The sequence below is a fragment of the Mytilus galloprovincialis genome, chromosome 8, assembly GCF_965363235.1.
Source record: "Mytilus galloprovincialis chromosome 8, xbMytGall1.hap1.1, whole genome shotgun sequence".
Lineage (NCBI taxonomy): Eukaryota > Metazoa > Mollusca > Bivalvia > Mytilida > Mytilidae > Mytilus > Mytilus galloprovincialis.
Window position 1 is genome coordinate 83,784,219 of NC_134845.1, and position 21,766 is coordinate 83,805,984.

The window sequence follows — 21,766 nt, forward strand, 5'->3', positions numbered from 1 at the left end:
TGTACTCTTTTTTTCTGGTTGTTAGCGGAGTAAAAAGTACGATTGCTTCTCTTTCATTTCTTTTGTTAACAAAAAAAAGCTACATAACAATTAACAGCAATATGTCAAAGTATCTAAGACATTTAAATTGTCAAGCCGATGTTAACTCCATTTCCATGTAAAGACAATAAGTAAAAATGGAAATATCATCGCTGTGCTAAACGTTTTTCCGAAAGTTTCATTTTGTAAACAAAACTTTTAAATACATAGAATAACCAGAGAGGGTACATAATACCAATTGATATTAATAAAAGATTATATGATTAAAAACAAATTATTTTTTAACGAAAAGAAGACAAAATATTTGAAATTCATAAGTCGTACAAGAGAAAAAAATATTTACTACTGCTTACCTTTAACCAGGAAAACCCCGATTCTTTAGTGGTACTGTCGTCTTTCACAGTGCTTCTATTTGTAATTCTATCATTCACTTCATCTATAAATATGAAAGTTGTGTTATTGATCGTTTTCTGTTAAGTATTTTTTTTTTACTATAGCTTATTATATGAACAGATAATTTACTAAAAAACATTATTTATATGTCTTATCTGTATCTGGGTTTATCATTTGGAATTTTCCGTTTAGAATTTTCTTCGGATTTTTTTTTTTTTTGTGATTTAACTTTTTTTATAATATACACCAACTATAGATTAACTTTTGCAAATGGTTTCTGAAAAATGAGCTACATATGAAAAAAATAATTCAGATAATTCAATGAACAATTAAATTATTTTATGACATGAACACGTTACGATCATTTCATATACCAAATATTAATGTTATTGACTTATTGCAAATAGTATTTAATATTCGCACTTAAAAACGTAAATTAAACATTTATTACTGTTCCATGAAATGAGGTTACGGTCAATGTACCCGGTCTGACAAACATGAATATCTCTCAAGGAATCGATGTATCAACACATTTACCCTATGGAACATAATAAGAGAAATATTCACGTATATATATAAAGAAAAAAGTGTTCTAAAAATTATGAAATGAGGTTAACATGGTTAACAAAATGGGTCTATGCCAGATAGAACTTCCGAACATGATGCATTTGCATACAAAGTATGAAGCGTCAACTTTTTTCCCTTCAGAACTTTAAACAAATACTTAACTCCGTCGCCGCCTCGGATTGTTATCCCTATACATCGCAAGAAAGCCAACAGTAAATGTTTGTTTTGCTTTTACCGGCATGATTTTTATTAAAATCAAACATCAATGAAAATTCAAACACCGCATAAAAATGCTTATTAAACATTCTAGTCTAAAAGGAAAGTTAAAATTAAAAAGGACTTAAATTCTACGTGTGATTTCATTTGCTAAACCATTTACAATTTTCTTTACTTACAGGATAAAAAAATGTAGTGTAAAAGACTCATATCCTAATATTAAATGGTTATAACTTACAACCGTAAGCGCAAAACCAACACGAAAGTATAATACTTCAACATATAAGTACATTGTAGCTTTATAAGTCTTTCTTAATCAGCAATTAGAAGTTTTGTTTTGAAAATGATGATCTCTAGTAGTCAAACAAAAACAAAAACTTTTTTATTTATAAAATCAGTAATTTCAACATGTTTTTCTTGAAATAGAATTAGAATTAAAACTTTGATTCAAACAGAACAAAGATGGCATTTCACATAAGAGGACAACACGTCATGGAATGTATTACAACATAAATATAGACTTACCTGGAGCAGAAACAGAATTGTTTAAAAAAGAAAGCTAAAATAGATTTGATAATGCTAAATTGTTATCACTACAAGTGTATACTAGTTCTTACCATTCATCACGGGAAAAAATCTGCTTCTGCAGTCTATCTGATTGCGTTCGTTCCGAAAAACATGCAACAATAATTCTATAAGCATGATAAGTAAAGGAGTTACAGTGTTAATCTAAAACACTCAAAGCTTCATTCGATTTGGGAAAATAATTATGTCTTTGTTTGAAAACAACCAAACACAATTTTGTTTAAATGCTATGTATTGTTTGTGTTGGTTGTTAGCTAGGGCATGTAGGGTAGGAGTAAAATTACTAGTGTTTTTACGATTAAATTATACAAAAAGAAAATTAACAAGAAAAACAATATGTCAAAAAATGTAACGGTCAGGTGTAGAATATTAAATAACATCAAACAATGGATTGTTAGTTTAAGGCATTATCTGATATATTTTTTATTAATTATTTTGAACTAAAGGTACTTTATCTTGACGTTTTCAAAGTTTTATTATTCGAGCTTTACTTCTGGGTTGACACGAGTTATCATGGATATGGTCATAATAATAAATTAAATGTTTACAAAACTCTGAATTTGTGAAATACTAAGTCTTTACTAACTCAGAAAAATATTACCTTAACTGTATTTGGAAAACCTTAAAGACATTTTTTTTTATCATAAATGCTCTTCATTGTCGCAATTTATTTTGCTTTTAACTTTTTTTTTCTTATTCGAGCGTCACTGGTGAGTCTTTTGTAGACGAAAAGCACGTCTGGTGGATATACTAAATTTAAATCCTGATATCTATGTTGAATTTATTTAGCAAATTTATTATGTCTCGTTATGTTTTGGTCACTACTTGTTTCTTTTTGTTCTAACCTTAATTAATTTTATTTGTCAAGCACTTGTATTACTTTTACAGTTTCACATTTCATTGGAGGTAATATACATCTATATATTTCAGATGTCCCGATTTACTGGTTATTTAAAAAGTTTGTATAGGTATTGTAAGCTGCATTTGTATTCGTATGAACCTATATATTTACCGGAACAAAACACTTGCCAACAAAAATGCGATAAGTAATTATAGAATAGTTTATTCGTAATGGCGGTACACGAATTACGCATTTAATTGCTCTCACGTGTTGTTCAATTCTAAACAATACATGCATGTTAACATCACAAAGACATAATACGACATCTAGGTCCAATAGAGGTACATCATTACACATTCAAATAGTATAATAAATATGTAATAAGGTAGACATACATTATTCTCTCTTTTCATTTAAATAAAGGCATGTAATAGAAATGAACAGACAAAATGCAGATGATTTTCAGATGAGGAAGAAACCCTACTAGTAAGCAAAAAAATCAAATGTAGATAAATCAATTTTGGACGACAGTAGCTTACCGTTCTTCAAACCATTGGAATCTATAGATAACAAAAAAACAAAGGACAACATTAAGAAAATGAAGAATAAATCAAAGTTTAAATTTTTTAAGACAATATATAATATACTTAATAAAAAATTAAAGTGATATCAAAAATTTCAAATTGAATATCATGTAGACGGAAGCGCGTCTGGCGTATTACATTATAATTCGGTAACCTTTAATGACTATTTACTCTACTGCTGATGGACGTTTCGTCCTCGAGAGTATCACATCAGCACTTCGATGTTGAAATGAATATCAATTATATAGCCATTTGTATAAATTTACTGTTTGCAAAAGAATGAAATTTGTACTTGTTTGGCATTCTAAATATTTTGATCTTAGCGTCACTAATGAGTTTTTTCAAGACGAAACGCGCGTCTGGTGTATAAAATTATGAACCTGGTACCTTTGATAACTATTCGGATGCACAATTCATATCCTAATATTTAATGGTGATATTCAACATTAACTCTGTGAAGATGCATTTTTTTTAATATAATTTAATAGAAAACTTTGAAATGAATAAAAACGAACAAAGAGGGCAATTCACATAAACTAATAAAGGTCAAGGGTATATATAATGAAAATCAAATACAGTATCACATGAAAAGCAGGAACTTATTTGTTTTTATAGAAAAGGCAATCATGTATTTGCTATAACTTCATTGTTTCCGACAGAAACTTTCTTCTTCCACTTACCTTCCAACCCGGCAGAATAACACTCTCTGTTATAATTAGAACATATATTCACCAATGCATCCCACAATATATCTCCATATATCGGATCTACAATATAAAGTGAGCAAAAAATATAAGCAGGTTCACATCACCAAGATGTACTACGACATGTTGGTCCAATAGAGTTAACATCACATTACAATAGTAACTTAAATATACATTTAAGTTGTAACACAACATTTTTTGTCATTGAAATAAAAGCATGTAATAGAAATTAACAGATAAAATGCAGATGATTTTAGTATCTATGTAAATAAAAAAGGAGGAAGAAATCCTACAAATAATCAAAAATTAAATTTAGAAACGTCAGTATTGGCGTCACTGCTTACAGTTCTTTAAACCAATGGGATCTTTGAATAACAAAAAAAGCAAAGGAAAACATTGAGAATAAATGAAAGTTTCAATTGTTAAAAACATTACTTAAATTTCTTATTGCAACTTTAATATAGTAGATTTCAAATTAATAGCTTGTAGAAGACGTTACTAAGTTGTGATACTAGTGTGTAATCGATTTTTCATTTTGAACAATAAAATATGTTTAAACTAAAAAGTGATATCGTGAATTTCAAATTTTTAAAAAGAACAACTTTTTTAGACCAATATCTTCTAGTTGTAACAACACTGTAATCACAAAAATTAACAAATCAAACAAAATTTGTTGTACATAGAAGACTTATTTCCTCTCTTAAAAGTTTTTACCGGACAGGAATGATATTCATTAAAATCAAAGACACCAATGAAAAAATCATACACAACGTAAAAATATCAGGTTAAAACTAAGAGCACAAAGCAATTTCCTAACATTTTTAGAAGAAATATATATGGAAACGCGTTTTTTTTTATAATGTCTGTAATAGGTCGCAGTATCGACAGAAACAACACACACTGACAACAATGCTAGGAAATTACAAAAGGTTGACATATAAAGCAAACAAGACTAATACACTTTAATTAATTACTAGTATCTTAAAATCTTAAAACCACAACATATAATAACAGGACATTTTCAAATCGAATGCGTTTACACGAATCATATCTTATATTAGGTTTGATCATGTTTGTATAAACATATGATCGCTTGATTAAAAAGGTGTCGGATAATTAGAATGTTATGATCATGCACTTGGATTTGTGTTACTAAAGAAATACCGTTCTCAGAATGAACAAACAACTCGTTTTCAGAACCCAAAGCAACACAAAAGCTACTAATTTAATGTTTGTATAATGGCTGATCATTATTTAGATGCAATTTTCCTAACCTCTTTTCCTATAATCTGATAAAGTTGTCGCACGTAAATAAAAACAAACGTGTTTGCGCTTGGTCCCTGTGCACGTTGTTGTTTAAATGTTTATTTTATTTTGGAAAACATTTTGTCCACATTTGATTGGGGTGTTCTGTTTCCTAGTCATACCAAACCAATTGGGTTATTCAAACATATCAACCTAGCCAAACAATCCGTCTATAAAAGGGAAAACTATCAGTAAGAAACATCGTGGGTTGTATGTCTGTTTATTTTTTTAAAAATCAAAAAAATAATTCTTTGTTTTAAATGTCAGTTTGTACAAATAGTGTACATGCGAAATATTTATATCGTAATGTGTATGGTAATATATTTAACAAAACGTAAAACCAAGTTTAATCTGAATATAAAACGTAACTTTTTTCCAGTTGCGGTTTATTCCTGAACTACCGCCACATGCAATGATTTTGTTTTAAACACGGTTTTCATTCAAATAAGTTATTATGGAAATAACATTGTTGTGATAAAACATCTGTTTTCTTAAATACAATTCATGATTAAAGAATAACTATTATAAAACATATGCAAGTATTTTTTATATGATTATTAGATAAAATATATGATGTTCGTAAATTAAATTTCCTTTTATCTAGGAACAAAATGACTGAGCATCAATTCTGCCATCCTAATCAGGTTTTCTTATTATGATTCCATCATTCACATCATCTATAAATATGATAGTTATGATATTAGGGAAAAAGGACGGAAATGTGGTTACGATGATTAAACATTACAGTCTATCCCTATATATACGACTTATCTTGATCAAATGTCGGTATATCTATGAGATGAAGCATCCTTAGCAAACAAGGTTCACAGGAACATACATGGACGCAATATGTTTGTTGAATGATTTTATATGTGAACCTCTGAACCAACTCTGTTCTATTCAACGTATGTGTCACCAAAATTTTCATTTAAAATTCTGAAAAAAGATTAAATTCTATTTGACCACTCTTTATGTTTTGATTCATATCATTATATTTCATCGTCTTATAATTGATGATTCAATATTAGCTTCCGGCTTTCAATCATTTTTTAATTGATGGTTTTATTTAATATGGAAAAACAAAGGCGGAAACATATATGGAAATTTTAACTGAAATTTGAATATGAATGATATAAAATATAACAAACAGTGGACTAGAGGTCACATTGAATCTATCACTATGATACTGGTTTGAACTACCTCATTGGGTTACATCAAGTTTATTTGAAAACTGCAAAATTGAATGGCCGTGAAATTGGCATGAAAGCCCCAACGTGAAACACAGTATCCGCAAAAATAACTTTGTTTTCAGTATAACATCAATGTAAGCTGAACACACATTGTTCAGTTCACTGATTGCAATATAAACACACCATACAATTATAGCTCTTTATACATACGACATTATGATTTGTATAATTTTAAACGTGGTTTTTTTTGTGAAATTTAAAATAAATATATTGATCTGTATTAAAAAAAAAAACTGACTCAATAGGTGATGTAGAAAATGTGGGAAGGTTCAACAATACATTAAATATATTCTAACCATGTTTTTTTCTGTTTTTCATCTTTAAAGTTCTATATGTTTGAATTCTCTATTTAAAGAATACATTATAAGACAAAGTGAACTGATTCCAACCAATTAATTGAAATACATGTATATTACAATACTTGTACATTGATTTTTCAATAGAGTTAACTTTACTTCCTACATATACACTTGTCTGCGTTGTATACGTAGATTGGTGCAAGGGATTTGTTCCAAGGTCATTTCAAGTTGAATGTCATACCATGCAATTCAAAAGAACCTATAACACGGGTAACTAGTGTAAAATTTGTTTCAACTATGTCCTTCATGGAATTAGGAAACAAAAATATCAATTTGACGTGAGCTGATTTAAAAAAAATCGAAAATCGAAAATAATATAAACGATTTCAATTATTCTTTTAATTTAAGATCACGCTCTTCTCCTTCTTCATTCGCTTTTTTGCTTCATTTTTATTTTTACCCAAAGCTTACATTATAGTTTGAAATCAAGACAACATATTGTGCAAATTCCAATCGTGTGTTAAACACTGATATTGCATGTATATGCGTTAATTCCATGTATATACTTGTTAAAGGAAGACTGTAAGAAAAATTTTACTTTTATTTTTTAAATGGATTTAATATTTTATTTGTCAACACTTTTTTGTTTTCATGTATTCAAAGAATAGTCTGGAGGTGTCCAAAATGATAAATATGATTATTGGAAGTTCAGCTGTATAGATTTGGTAATCACAAGTCCAAAACGATCAATCCAGTTATCACAAGTCCAAAGTGATAGTTCCGGTTATAAACTAAAATGATAATGCAGGATATCGCTTGTTTAAACAAATTAATCCAGTAATTGCAAGTCCAAAATAATAAACCCGGTCATCGAAAGTCTGAAATGATAAACTGGTTATTTGCAGGTGCAAAATATTAACATATCAAGTTTTAAACAGATACAAGCCAAGCAAGTCTGTGATGATGTTAAAAGACACTTGTAAAACGTGGAAGTATTTTGCTACTGTTAATCATTGTATAACGTCGTTCTCCCACCAGACGACTGTTTGTTAATTGATGGAATTTAACGTCCTCCATCAGGACCAGAATCCATAATGTTTTATAATTATCTGAAAAAGAAAAAAAGAGAATTCGGAAACAGATTTATGAAAAGGTTGTTTAAAATATCATATTAAACTCAAATATGTATTTTTAAATGAAATAGAAAAAAACCACATTGTCTATATGTTGTATTATTTATTTTGCCTATTAAACTTTTTTTTCATTCGAGCGTCACTGATGGGTCTTTTGAAGACGAAACCCGCATCTTGCACAAATACCAGAGTTGACTTCTGTTTTCTATGGAAAATGCATCTGTCATATTGGTATACGACACGCATATATTATCTACATTAAAGACATTGTTCATATAATCTGCCAAATACACTATAAGTCTGATGAATACTAATTTTGATAAGAAATGTATTTGTAGAGATTTACTCTTTAGTTAGTGACAATTAAATTATCATCAACTTAAATTTCGGATTTCTTTACGTATTCCTAAATCCATACAGGACATGGAATACTCAAAATAATTATCAACGTGTGTTTACTAGTATTCAAAACTTAATAAAACACATATCAATGACAAAATGTATTATTATGCTTCCTGTTATAATGCCATATTTCGATTAGCTGATACGAGGGCGTTAATTTACTCTATCACATGACTGAACGGGTGACATTTTTTGTGAATGACACCCTCTCGCCCAGACCAATCAAAAATCGATAATTTAAAGGACGATAAATTGAATTCACATCAAGTTATTAAGTTCTACGTTTTGGCTAAGATTCTATTATTTGAATGTCAATAAAAAACAAAAACATTTTGCTTCACTTCTGTTGATTTTTCTAATACCCATAACGTTGTTATGTACGTGACGTCATAGAAAATTCTTTCAAATAAAATGTATCTGTAAAAGACAATAATGATAGGACATTTAGCATAATAAATTAAATAACACATATCTGAGAGACTGATAGAGCAGATTGGTACCCCTCGAAAAAACAGTGTCAACCTTGGCTACGCCGCGGTTGACTAAGTTTTCTCGGGGTAACAATATTAATCTGCTTTATCACCCTCTCAGCTATGTTTATTTATATAATGACAGCATCATTGTTTGATCTCACTGTCTTTTTAAATGGATAAATGTACACGTAATAAAGGCAACAGTAGTATACCGATGTTCAAAACTCATAAATCGATAAAAAAACATATCGGGGTCACAAACCAAAACCTTGGGAACCCATACAATATAAGAGGAGAATGACGACACAACATTAAAAAATAATAATTAAGATAAATACACAATCACTTACCTCGAACATTTTCATCTTCTTATTTTTATTAATCAAACATCCTGTAAGAAACAGTATAGTTAACGTTAGACGTAAATAAACATTGTATGTATATGAGGTTCTTTATTCGCTTTGCCATGATTGTTGTGATTGACGTACCAATACAGGAATATAGCAGTTGGTATTGAACAAATGCGTTGCTATGAAAGTTGACGTTTGTTTTTGTTGCAGACAATTTTTCTGTTGTTCTTTCTCTTTAAGTCGATGTGTTTCTCTCGGTTTTTGTTTTTCGAGTTATGATTATTAAACAGAGTTTTACTTCTGTTGTTTTTATTTATTGACGGCACAACTATGTTCCAATGTTGCTGGGAATATTAAAAGAAATGTTGCCTGCTCTCTGGGCGGGTTGGTGTCGCATTGGCACATTCCCAATTTCCTTTCTCAATTTTTTTTGCGTTGTTGCTATTACCTAAGAAATTACATAAAGTCAATTATATTTATCTTTAAAAGGTTCATTGTCATAAAACGTGACTGCCTTTTCAATGTGTATTTTATATCCGATTCAAAACATCCAATTTAATAATTACAATCGACATAATCATATCATTCCATGCTCTTTGCTCATTTTAAAATGGAGAAACAGCTTTCTGCCTGGGGTCACTATTACGCATTTTGCAATGAAATAAAAAAAAATGGCGCTTATCATTCATTATTTACGAAAGCAATATGACGGTTTGTCTTCGACCCTCTTTTTAATATAGTTTTCTCAGTATTTGTTCTTAATGAGACGACTCTGCTTTTGACCTTGATCTCGTCACCCATTACTATTATTATAGAAATAATCAATAATCAGCTGATTGCATGTTTGTGCCTACTCACAAAAGCTTTAACAGCACATGTAGTTGAAGCCAAATTGAAAGTCAGTGTATCTAACTCCGAAGTTTATGCATTTGGTGTTATTTTTTTTTTTATTCTATAGCTAGTCACCACTTTAGCTTAATCATGTATATTAATTTTATAGTCATTTTAAGAAATTTACTTTTGGCAAAATTATGCATTATTCTTGATAATAATGTTTTTGTCTCAGGCGGATAACCATGACCTCACAACTTTTTTTAACTTTTTGTCCTCGGCGATCTTCAACTTTGTAGTTGTTTTGGCTTTCAAACTCTTTACCTCAGAGCATAGTTGTTTATGGACGTAGCGCGCGTCTGGTGTTTAAAAATATTTGTTAACCTGTGACTTTTTTATGTCTATTATTTGTTTGTTTCTCTGTCCTATAGTGTCTCCCTTTTATCTGTTTATTTATTGTAAACAGATGTCGTGTATCATTGTCATTTTCATTTTATAATTAACACTACCATTAAAGCGCGGGTTTGGCATGCCACAACACCAGGTTCAACCCACCATTTCTTCAAAAAATGCCCTGTACCAAGTCAGGAAAATGAACATTGTTACATTATAGTTCGTTTCTGTCTGTGTTACATTTTGCTGTTGTGTATCTGTTGTGTCGTAGTTCTCTTATATTTGACACGTTTCCCTCAGTTTTAGTTTGTTTTTTCTCTATCGATTATCAACAGCGGTATACTACTGTTACCTTTTTTTAGCTGGAGCTCCACTGATGAGTGTTTAAACCATATATTCTGATTCATATGGTGTCATGGTACACATGTTGTTATAATTCTATTTTTTTCATTTACATAAAGTTTTTTAAGTAAATGAACAGATAAAAAATAAAATTTACGGCAAACCGAATGGTTTAACATGAATAATAAGTACTTTTCCAAAAATTTACGGATTTTTATCTTAAAAAACCATTTCATGTTACTCGTGAAATTAATTGTCAGTGATAACTTGCAAAAGTAAATGTTACAGGCAATGTAATTACTACGAGAAAGTGACTGTTCAAGAGAAACTAGATGATGCACATTTTGTAACACAGTCTGTCAAACTGGTGTGAAATACATTACACTTTCGTAGATAGCTTTTTTCCCCATTTACTATTTATCTAGTTAGTGATTTGTTAACGCCATATCATCACAAGAAGCTATTTCACAGTAAGAACGATTTCAAATACATTTACAAAAGAGTTTTTTAAGTTAAGACAAAAAGATCTTTCAATTTAGTAAAACTTAACATTAGAGCGAAATATAAAAAAAGTACACAAACACGAAAAAGTCATACAACTATTATGGTTTGTTTGAGATGTTTGACATATGTTCAAATATTCAAACAAATATTAATGAACAATAAATCACACATTTGATTACATGACTGGTAATTTTCTATCTTATAATTGGCTAAAATCATAGAAAATCCTTTTTGATAGAATATATGCGACGCTGCAAAAATCATGAGAGGTAATAATCAGATTTAAAAAAAAAACAGTATACTTTAATATATGAATATCCCAAGGCAATGTCAATGACGTAGATTTGTGCCTTTTCCGTTTTCATATTTTTTGTTGACTTTTTGAAAAACTTTTTAATACTTTTCTTAAAAGTGAGTAACTGGAAATGATATTTTAAAGGGAAAATTCACGATTTTTTACTTATGGTTTAAATATGTTCATTATGACATAATATATATATTCACAAAGTTTTATCGCTATATGTGCAGTAATAAAGGAGAAATTCAATATTTAATGAAAAAATATTAACTACTTCCTGTAGGTCGTGACGTTTTCTCCTGGTTTTTGCATGCCGGGATTTAAAATACAATCATTAAAAGTCTTGGTTTTTAATCATATTTTAACGTAATCGTAAGCGCGCCGATGACTTATGCTATATCTAAATAACCATCCGATAATAAGAAGATAAAACGCACAGGCGTTCAATTGTACATATTCATGAGATAAATTGTCTATGTTAAACGTAGATATTCGAATTATTTTTGTAGACAACACAAAAAGTTATAAATTTATTTTTAATTAATATATTTTCGGACTGATAAGGTGAACCTGGGAACAGTGTTAATATATATGTTCCTGGGTGAACAAAGTAACAGTACAATAATCTGTAAAGACAATATGTTGGTGTACTCTTATTGACCTTTTACTATCTCTGCTATGACTTGGTTGATACGATGTGTGTATTCACGATTCTGTGGCAATACTCGTAGATGGCTTGCTGAAAGGTAAATTGTTATTTGCACTTCGGTGTTTAACCACGCCTCTCGGGCACACCTTGCCAGGTGTGACTGTCTATTCGGATCAGTGAATTGTAAGACAAGGGAGCATTCAATACACATATTTAAAATATATATTCAAGTTGGTGACAAATAAAAATTGATCGCCGTGGAATTATTTAATTATGTTTGGTGCTATTATTTATTTGAATTCAAATAAGTTAATTTACTAAGAAATACATAATTTTCGGTTAAAGACGGGAAACTTAAATCATATGTCCGATTGAAATGATTTACACCTTTTGTCCTTGATTGATGTCTAATAAAAAGGAGAACTTAGAAATTATAAATAGCTTTACCAAAGTATTTTTATTTGTCTTTATTAGGGAAATAAATGAATGAGAACACTTAGATTTAGACTTTTTAAAAGCCACGTATAAATTAATAACTGGAACTCACTGAAGATAACTCTACCGAAGCGGAATATAATATGAACGAATAAAGAAAAAATATTTTTCTACTTGAGTAGTTTTAAAAAATTGACAGCAAATTTAAGGTCTTCTTGGAATGGAATCGAAAAATTACGAATAGATATTCTTTATCAAGTGTGAAAAACGTCAACCAAATTTAATCATAATCGGGGACGTCCTTATTAAAATAGTCTTCGTCTCACAACCTATAATACTTAATAACTATTTGACCAAAGATGTTTAAAAACAAAAGACAACGAATTTAATGTCATCTTTCCCTATTTTCGAATGTAATTATAAGTCTGTTCAACTGGCAAGAATACCCCTAAAGCGGACAAATATCTGACAAGCAGTTTATTCTTTAGATTTGCTGTCATTGAATATCAAGAGAGAAAATAAATCCCGAAAATGATTTGAAACTTTAATACTCAATAGCTTTCCTAGAAAATATTCACATCCTCGGGGATTATTAGTGTACGTCCAGTTGCATATGTCGGAACAATTGTGGTGATGACGAATTTCTTTCTTTATTCGAGAACAATCTAATTGATATATAAATCTGTGATTTTACTATGTTCATAACTTCTATGTACCAAAGCAAGTTATAGATTGACCTGTATTTAAATCAAATTGGTCCTCTTCTTCTTCTTCTTTTGGTATACAATAGTCTATCGAATTGGATGATTACATACTGTTGGTATACGTGGACTAGTCTATTTACAAAACTTTTACCCCAATTTGCACAAAATGTATGTTTCTTTCTTATGTTCAATGTATACATGTATATATTTTAAATTGCGCTGTAGTTCCGTAACTTTCTATCCGGGCGTATAAACGAATCGTCGACAAGTGCGCACATTTTTTTAATCAACATTTCTGGAATGATCCAACTATGTCCTTTACTATTGACAACGAGTAAATATTACATTTTCCCAGAGACATATACTACAATTATATGTCTCTGAATTTCCCAAATTAACCCTTGGAAAAAATACGTATATTTGTATATCTTCAATTTTTTTTGATTTTTTTTTTGGTATCATTTTTTTTTATAAATAATATTCTTTACACTAGAAATTTTATTTATAAACAAGCGTATGAGTTAAGTAATGACTAGTATATTATATCACTTTCGGACACGCAAGACAGAGATGTATATTATACATGCAGATTCAGATTCAGATTCAATATTTTATTAAAGTCTCACTACTTGCAATACATAAATATACAGTACATACAGAGTATATACACAATATAAAACAGACAATACACAAATATAAATTACAAGTACCATTCTATTAAGAACCTGATAGTTCAAAATGGAAAGTTATAAGTTATAAGTTATCGGCCGTGTACACTGATCAATACCTACAGAAGTGAAACGATGCATGAACTTGCAAGCCCGACAGGAAATCGCTTGAATACCTGGACGTGTCACCTTACACCCCTCACAATACCTTTGGGAGTAATACCTTAAGCCATGCGGGTGATCAGTGGAGCGAAGATCCTAATTTATTTGAATAAAGTATATTACTTTAAAGAATTATGAACAAATTAGATTTTCGAAAACAATTTTCACGGAACACTTATTTATGATTTGAACTTTGACTTTTTAACTAATTCCAATATTAACAGTTTAAAAATAACAGACTATATGGTTATTAAAAAAATAAGAACATTTTCCGTATCAAGTTAGTTAGTCAGATAAAACAACCGTACGATTGACAAGATATCGACACGTAATTAAGACTACATCGGTTACTGTAGTTTTGTTTCTTTGTGGTTTATAGACATATCGTGATTTTTATTTGGACAAGATAACAAGATGGCGGAAGGCAGAGAAATGATACTCAAAATTTAAAATCGATGGTGATCTCTTATCTAGCGGAATAAAACTTTAATATTTATAAATTTGAGCATTTTTATACAGAATGAACATAATATCATTTTTTGATTTTTTTGCGAAGTTTCCCTTTAAGTAAAAAAAAACAGGTAGCAATTTCAAACATGTTACAAGTAATTTTTGCATATAATAAGGAATTGTTAATTTTTACGTCAGTTCATGAAATTCAACTGCTATTTATACCTTGGCCTCGGCGAATATCATATATTTGCTTTAGTCAACATTTCATTTCTCAAAACATAGTAACAATCTTACTATAATATGTATCGTAGATAGGTTAATATATGATATTTCCCTCATGTTAATGCAGTTGAGAGTTTGTAAATATAAATCATCGTCAATTCGGTATAAAAATAAAATTGAGAATGGAAATGGTGAATGTGAAAAAAAGACAACAACCCGACTATAGAACAGACAACAGCAGAAGGTTACCAACAGGTCTTCAGGTAGAGATAAATTCCGGCACCCGGAGGCGTCCTTTAGCCGGCCTCTAAATAATATATATACTAGTTCAGTGGTCATAATTACCATTCTAACCTCCAAATTGTACACAAGAAACTAAAATCAAAAATAAGACCTTACCTGTAACGATAAATTGCTGGTAAAAACAGTATAACTGTAAGTAAGCTCAATGACGTGTGAATAATACAGGAATATTTTCCCTCGACTTCTTTTATATGTCGGTTAAATCAATATTAAATGTTGTAATTTTCAATCTTTTGTTTGATTGGTAACAGTCATTTTAACGTACAAATATTGATTTTATTTTCAATTACATAAGGTAAAACCAAATCAATCAATTCAATTCAATTTAGAATATAAATATACTGATAATGTTTTGGTTTGTTTTTACACGAATTTGGAGGATACAAAAATGATGATCGGTATCAATTTTACTTCGACAGTCTGTGTTGATGTACATGTTTAAACTTCTGTTAAAAAAAATATGTTTATCTTTTAAAGTTTTCTTGCGATTGCTTGCTTGACATTTACACAGCTATCACAATTGACATCGTTTACATAGTTTTGTTTTTTAAATGCAAGTGACCTATCCCTAATCTTGCTTTTTACAAATATCGCAGGTGAGTGATTTGATTAAGCGGATCGCAGATTTTGTAACTAAATAAGATGTCCTTTTATGTCTATAGTATGATTTTAGCGATAATATTCATGAAGCAATATTATATTCAATTCATGAAAGTAATTTTTATAAAATTTAATATGATGTAAAAAAAGTGGGGTAACATTTTTTAAGTTAACTAATATTTTTTTTTTTAAAAAGCTATTAAATAAATGATTAGATTTTAAACCTTTCTATCTAAAGTCAGCACAACGTTGAATGTCAGTATAATACAAATGTTTCAATAAATATATAATGCAAATTCTGACCTAAAGGGCGTAAAGACACTCAATTTACCATATATATAATGCAATTAGGTCACCGATTATGTTTTTGGATTCTTAAAATACATAGCCCATAGAATCAAATGGAACTTTTGAGTTAAAAAAAGAAATGATTAATATGACCTAGACAGATATATTTTACCTGCAATCATTTGATCAATGAATATTTAACCACATTTCTTTGGTCCATTTAAAGCTTTACAAAAAAGTTTTTAATAAAATTTGCGGTTAACACTCTAAAAATTACCTTGAATTTAATTATAACAGAAATAAAAACCTTATTTTTAGACGGCAACACGTTTATAACATTTGTACTTTTCTCACAAAAGAATATCCTTGGATTATATTAACATAAAACTTACAAATAAGTTCTATAAAACATACAGGAAAAACTGTATCGCAATACGTAATATCACGAAAAAACAGGTTATAATTCAATATACCCTGAATAAATAACAAAAAATGCACAGTCAATTGATGTCAAACTAAATATACCATCGTCAATTGAAGTTTCAAAAACACAAGCTTTGCAAATGAAATCATAATAATATTGATTTCGCAATATAGGTTAATGCAACAATACTGAATAGTTGTTTCGTATTCAGTCAGAGGTCATAGATTTTACAAAATAAGTCAAATGAAGTGATATCTTTTCATTTGATATCACGACGTTTTTTTCAAGAATCGGTAGCATCAATTTAAACTAATCGATACGTGGAGAGTTATACCACAAATTGAATAGTCCTGTTCATGCTTATATATGCATTTCAAATTAACATTTTGTGTTACACAACATGATAGGTCGAAAGAAAATGTCATCGTAAATATAATTTAACAGATTATACAGATTTTGTTTTATATTACTGTTCATTTTCTATTTTATGGCGAAAATAATGAGAAAAAAGAGCAATCTTTGTTAGTTCTGAAAAGAAAATCTTACCGTTCAACAGTAAAAACTAGCGGAGCCAGTAGGATTTCTTATGTGAATAAGTAAAACTAAGTCAGTAAAACTTTATGCAACCACCATATACTGCGCAAAATAGTTTTTTTCAGATTTTATTTTTTTTAATTTAAACATAAAGAAAAAAAGTACAAAGTTTAAGAGTTAAAAGGGGCTTATAGTTAAAACCTTCTTCCAGAAAGCCAAGATTTAACGTGAATCCAAGAAAACATTTAAATTTTATTTGTTATACGCTACAAGTTGTTCATTTTTTTTCACGATAAATGAATAATGACCAAGTGATGTTTAATAGTTCCCTACATCTTGCTTAAATATAAATAGCGTAAATTATTCACATCTGATATCATTAAAATTGTAAAGCAGAAAATTTTTATTTATTTAAAGATAGAAAACGAATAGAACAGTACGCAGCATAATACGTGTATAAAAGTTCAATTAATTTAAGAAGGCATTGCATTGGGAGGGTCGTTGTATTTTAGTTGAAAGTGATAGATGCCCTTTTTATCATAAAATATAAACCTTAAAAGCGAGACACCCTGACATTTCGACATTTAATCCTATTATTTTAAATTGAAAAGTTGAAAAAAAATGTTCTCGTGGTAGCTTTTTCGCCCCGAGTGCGAAAGACCGTGGAATCAAACTCCGGCCGGTTTAACCAAATGCTTTGAAATCGGTAGCTGTTGTCTCTCAGCGGATTTAATGAGTACTGGTTACATAAGGACAGTTAAGATTGGTTTGCTCGGATTCGGAGTCAAGAGTCCGGGTATGATGATACGTCTTATTGTAAACAGTATACACAAACTTATTAAAACGGAGACATTCAAACAAAAAATGTGATTTTTATTTCTAAGTTGGAAAAAACGTGTTATCTACTGGCAGATATCCTCGCGACATTCTCTTAGGAGTTAATTGTTCGTGCTTTTGTATTAAATTTTTAATACAGTTATATAATTGTACCCTTTTACACTGCAAACTACAATTTAAAATTTTAATGTCAAGAGAATATTACGTATCACTGTCACGTGAGTTATCAGGTATTTAAGTTTATAAATAACTTTTAAAAAGTTTAGATTAAAAATAGATTATGGAATTTATGGTTAAATATAATTAATGGAAATTCCGATTGAAAATATGAATAGTATAATGTATATGTTTTGTTCAAATTATGATTACACTGTTTTCACAATGTTAGCACATTCTTACAACTTCTCGTCCAATCATATTGCTTGAACTTGCCTTTTTATTTTCATAGTACATACTTTTCCCGTGTACTAAGTTACTACGCATGAATGAACACAAGGGTAGGATTTCATTGTATTGTAATCAAGATATTAGAACACAAATTGCTTCTGGCTATTTTGAAATAAATTCTGTGTTCCAAATTTAACTAAATAGTTTGTAATTAGATTTTTAGCATCCTACTAATCAATCTTTTGATCTAAATTTTGTTTTGACAATTACAAAAGTTTCTTTCATTAAAATAAAGAGTAATAATTATGGTGCTTTAAGGTTTATGTACCCTTCTGTTGCCATTTTTGTACGAACTTTTCAAACTTCAATTGTATCAAAACTACAATTATAATATAAAAATCTTGATTTATTTGCCACAAAGTCCTCTTTTTCTATCAAATGCAATGAAACAGTAAAAAATAATGCTTTGCATCAGTTTCCCCTTTGAACATGTACAAAATGGCCTATCTCTATTATTTATTGAAATGAATAATTTCATATTAAAGTTGCAAAACATTGTACACGAAATATCCTTTCCTGAAAAGCATCACTAGTATACCGCCGTTCAATAGACATAATTCGATTCAGCAAATACAATTTTCAGGTAACAAACTTAAACTGAGAGAAACACTTCACCTATAGGAGAAAAACAACGAAATAATATATAAAAGAAAATTAATTATGTATAATGCTCTAATGCAAAGTCTCAAGATCACAAAGTTGTTACTGTATTGTTTTGTTTTTTAAATTTCTCATAGTTTATCTTGATGGCAAAAACACAGTACTTTTACCAGCATACTTCTAAAAAAACGGATATAATTCGTAATTTAAAATCCAATTCTGATTTCCGGAGATTTCATAACCTATTTAAATAAAGACATAATATGGTCACATCAATACGTGAGCAGCGCTATAATCCTTATGAATAAGTTCAATTTAAACACCAAAACACTCACCTTTAACTTCGATAAAATAATCCTCTGCCTTTTTTCAATCATCCGGCCCATTTTGAAAAATACTAATCTCAGTCAAAAAACTATTGACAATAGTTTGTTGTAAAAGATTAGCCTTTTTTGTTTCATTTAAAACTGTCCCTGAGAGTTATCATTTCTGTGTTATATGTTACCTTCTTGTGTTTAAAAACGGCAGTCTAATGATTGAAAAAGTATAATGTTTAGATATTTTATTACGGGGACTGATAGAAAAGTATTAATTGTTTTATATCGCTTGATTAAGATCGGTCTACTTTTAAGTCAACTGCCTATTGCTGCAGACTGTTTGTGGAGCTTTAGAAATATTCATTGCTTTATGTGATTCCATTTGCTACCGTCTCATTAATTCAGCCTATTTCCTTTTGCTATATGTCCGTGTTTGTAAATGGGTGTCAGTAAAACCCTTTACAAGATTGCAACATGTTAAGAAATGTAATAAGCTGTATAGATTAATAAACATGTGAATTTTAGAGTGTATCTAACTAAAATAAGATTGTCTTCACATAACTTATTTGTTGAAACAGGACGATATCACGGTGTTAATAGATCACTCAGAAAGAAAATACCAACCCATGTACTTTAAATACAATAAAAGACGAGTTTCATTTTATTTTACAGTGTGATTGTTATAATGCAATTAGGAGGCAGTATGTTAAGCCATATTATTATAAGTGGCCATCGTCATTTAAGCTTATACAGTTGTTGAGCACAGAAAATGTAAAAGACATATGTAACCTTTGTAAATTTCTTTTCCATGCATTTAAACGTAGAACAGACATGTCATAAGTTACCAATACTTAATATAGATTATTATTCTTCTCGGATGTATTCATTTATCAGTTATGTATGTTTTATGTATTTATTTATGATATATTGTACTTGCATATTTATTATATTTGTACTGATGAGCATCATTTGCTTAAAGTAATAAAGAATTGAATTGAGATTTAACTTAAATAAGCCTAATTAGAAAAGTCTCTTGTCCACATTTATGGGTTGACATGAATTATCATTGATATGGATATACTTATTTATTCTCTTTTAACTTATCAATTGTATAATAAAATTATATCATACTTTATCCTTTGTTTTTCTGAAGAATCGTGAAATTATTTATGTGAAACTTTATAAACTTGCTAACGTTCAGCAAGTATTTTATTATTATAAGTGTTTACATATTCTTATTTATGTTAGGGTTGCAATACTCTACTATTGGTTGCTTTGCATTGAATCGTATTTATTCATTTTAAATCGTTCTTAACTACTGAATCAGACGGATGTTATCCAAACATTTTCCCATTAACAAAAAAACATTAAAACAAAACCATAAAACAAAAAAAATTTAGGACTTTTAAAAGACTTAATTAAACCATTATCAATTAATCTCTTTATTAGACAACACTTCATTTAGTGTTTGCACGAAAATACGGATGCAATCATAAATTTTAATATGAATGTTATTGTATTTGAGACAAAGTTGGCTTACCTTATATCATAGCATGTGGGTTGAAGCCAGTAGCTAAAAACAGTCAAAACTGTACCAATGTACACTTAATTCAAATAATTATGCAGAATTATTTTCTGTTTATACCTTTTATACCTCGAATGGATCTATATTTAACATATATATTTTCAATCTGATGTTTTGATTCGTTATTTGTGCTGTCACCTTAACCTACCTATATTAATTTGTTTTGTGTTATATTATGTAGAACATTAGTTAACCGTCCCATTCAAACTAGGCTATTAATATTTGTGTATAACATGTATTTGTCAAAGTGAACAGCAATGACAATCAATATTTATTTTAGACTACCACAACACAGTTTACTTTTCTGCAACAAAATTATTGTTTTGATTGCTTTTATTAATACTATTCAATTATACATATATCTTATCCACGGAACTATTGAACTGAACGAATATTTTTTTTCAGATACTAGTAATGAGTCTCAAACCTTGAATTTAGAAGAGCCGGTATTGGTCTATTCGGTAGATCACATTCATAAATAAGACGGGGATTGTAGTTACGACGTTAGGAACGTATTTTATATCATCTGTGAAACGGTTATTCCATGACATTCAACCAACTCGTGATGGCGTCCGTTAAATTTACGAAGGGGTGATTTCAACTTCACCATTTGAAATTCTTGGTTTAATAGCTTCCTTGTGAGCAGCAAGCCTCTATCAAGAAAATCATGATGGGAAATGCAAGCGCATGTATATCGTATCAATTGGGAATATATACCCCGTATGCAGGTGCTGCTGGAATGTACCCACTAAGAAATCGTCTTTTTTGTCGTAAAGTTTTGTTTTCGACCGAATCTCATTGTCAATATATAGATGCAAGTCAAGATATGAGGCCGACTTAACTGTACCTGGTGTATCCTTTATCTCTAGTTCGATTGGATAGATGCGTTCAGCATAGTCACCCATTGCTGTGTTTGTCCATTGACCTTATTTTCTTTTTTTTCCAAGGTTATTGTCAGGTTTTTTTTTCCGACTATTGGGTTTTTCATTGGTATCTTTCAATTAACTTTAAGCAGGCGTTGGCCCGATT

General features: G+C 29.5%; 1 long non-coding RNA gene across 3 annotated transcripts; it reads right to left on the reverse strand.

The window, feature by feature from the left end:
• Positions 1 to 460: 460 nt before the first annotated feature.
• Positions 461 to 20,778, reverse strand: LOC143042700 (uncharacterized). Of its 3 annotated transcripts, none has more exons than XR_012968096.1 (6): positions 20,693 to 20,778; positions 9,142 to 9,182; positions 5,204 to 7,892; positions 3,906 to 3,992; positions 3,181 to 3,201; positions 461 to 475 (listed from the first exon to the last, which is right to left on the reverse strand). It is a non-coding gene; the product is annotated as an uncharacterized LOC143042700 (long non-coding RNA). The 3 variants fall into 3 exon arrangements; XR_012968098.1 differs by lacking the exon at positions 20,693 to 20,778 and adding an exon at positions 16,964 to 16,988; XR_012968097.1 differs by lacking the exon at positions 20,693 to 20,778 and adding an exon at positions 15,202 to 15,297.
• Positions 20,779 to 21,766: the final 988 nt, after the last annotated feature.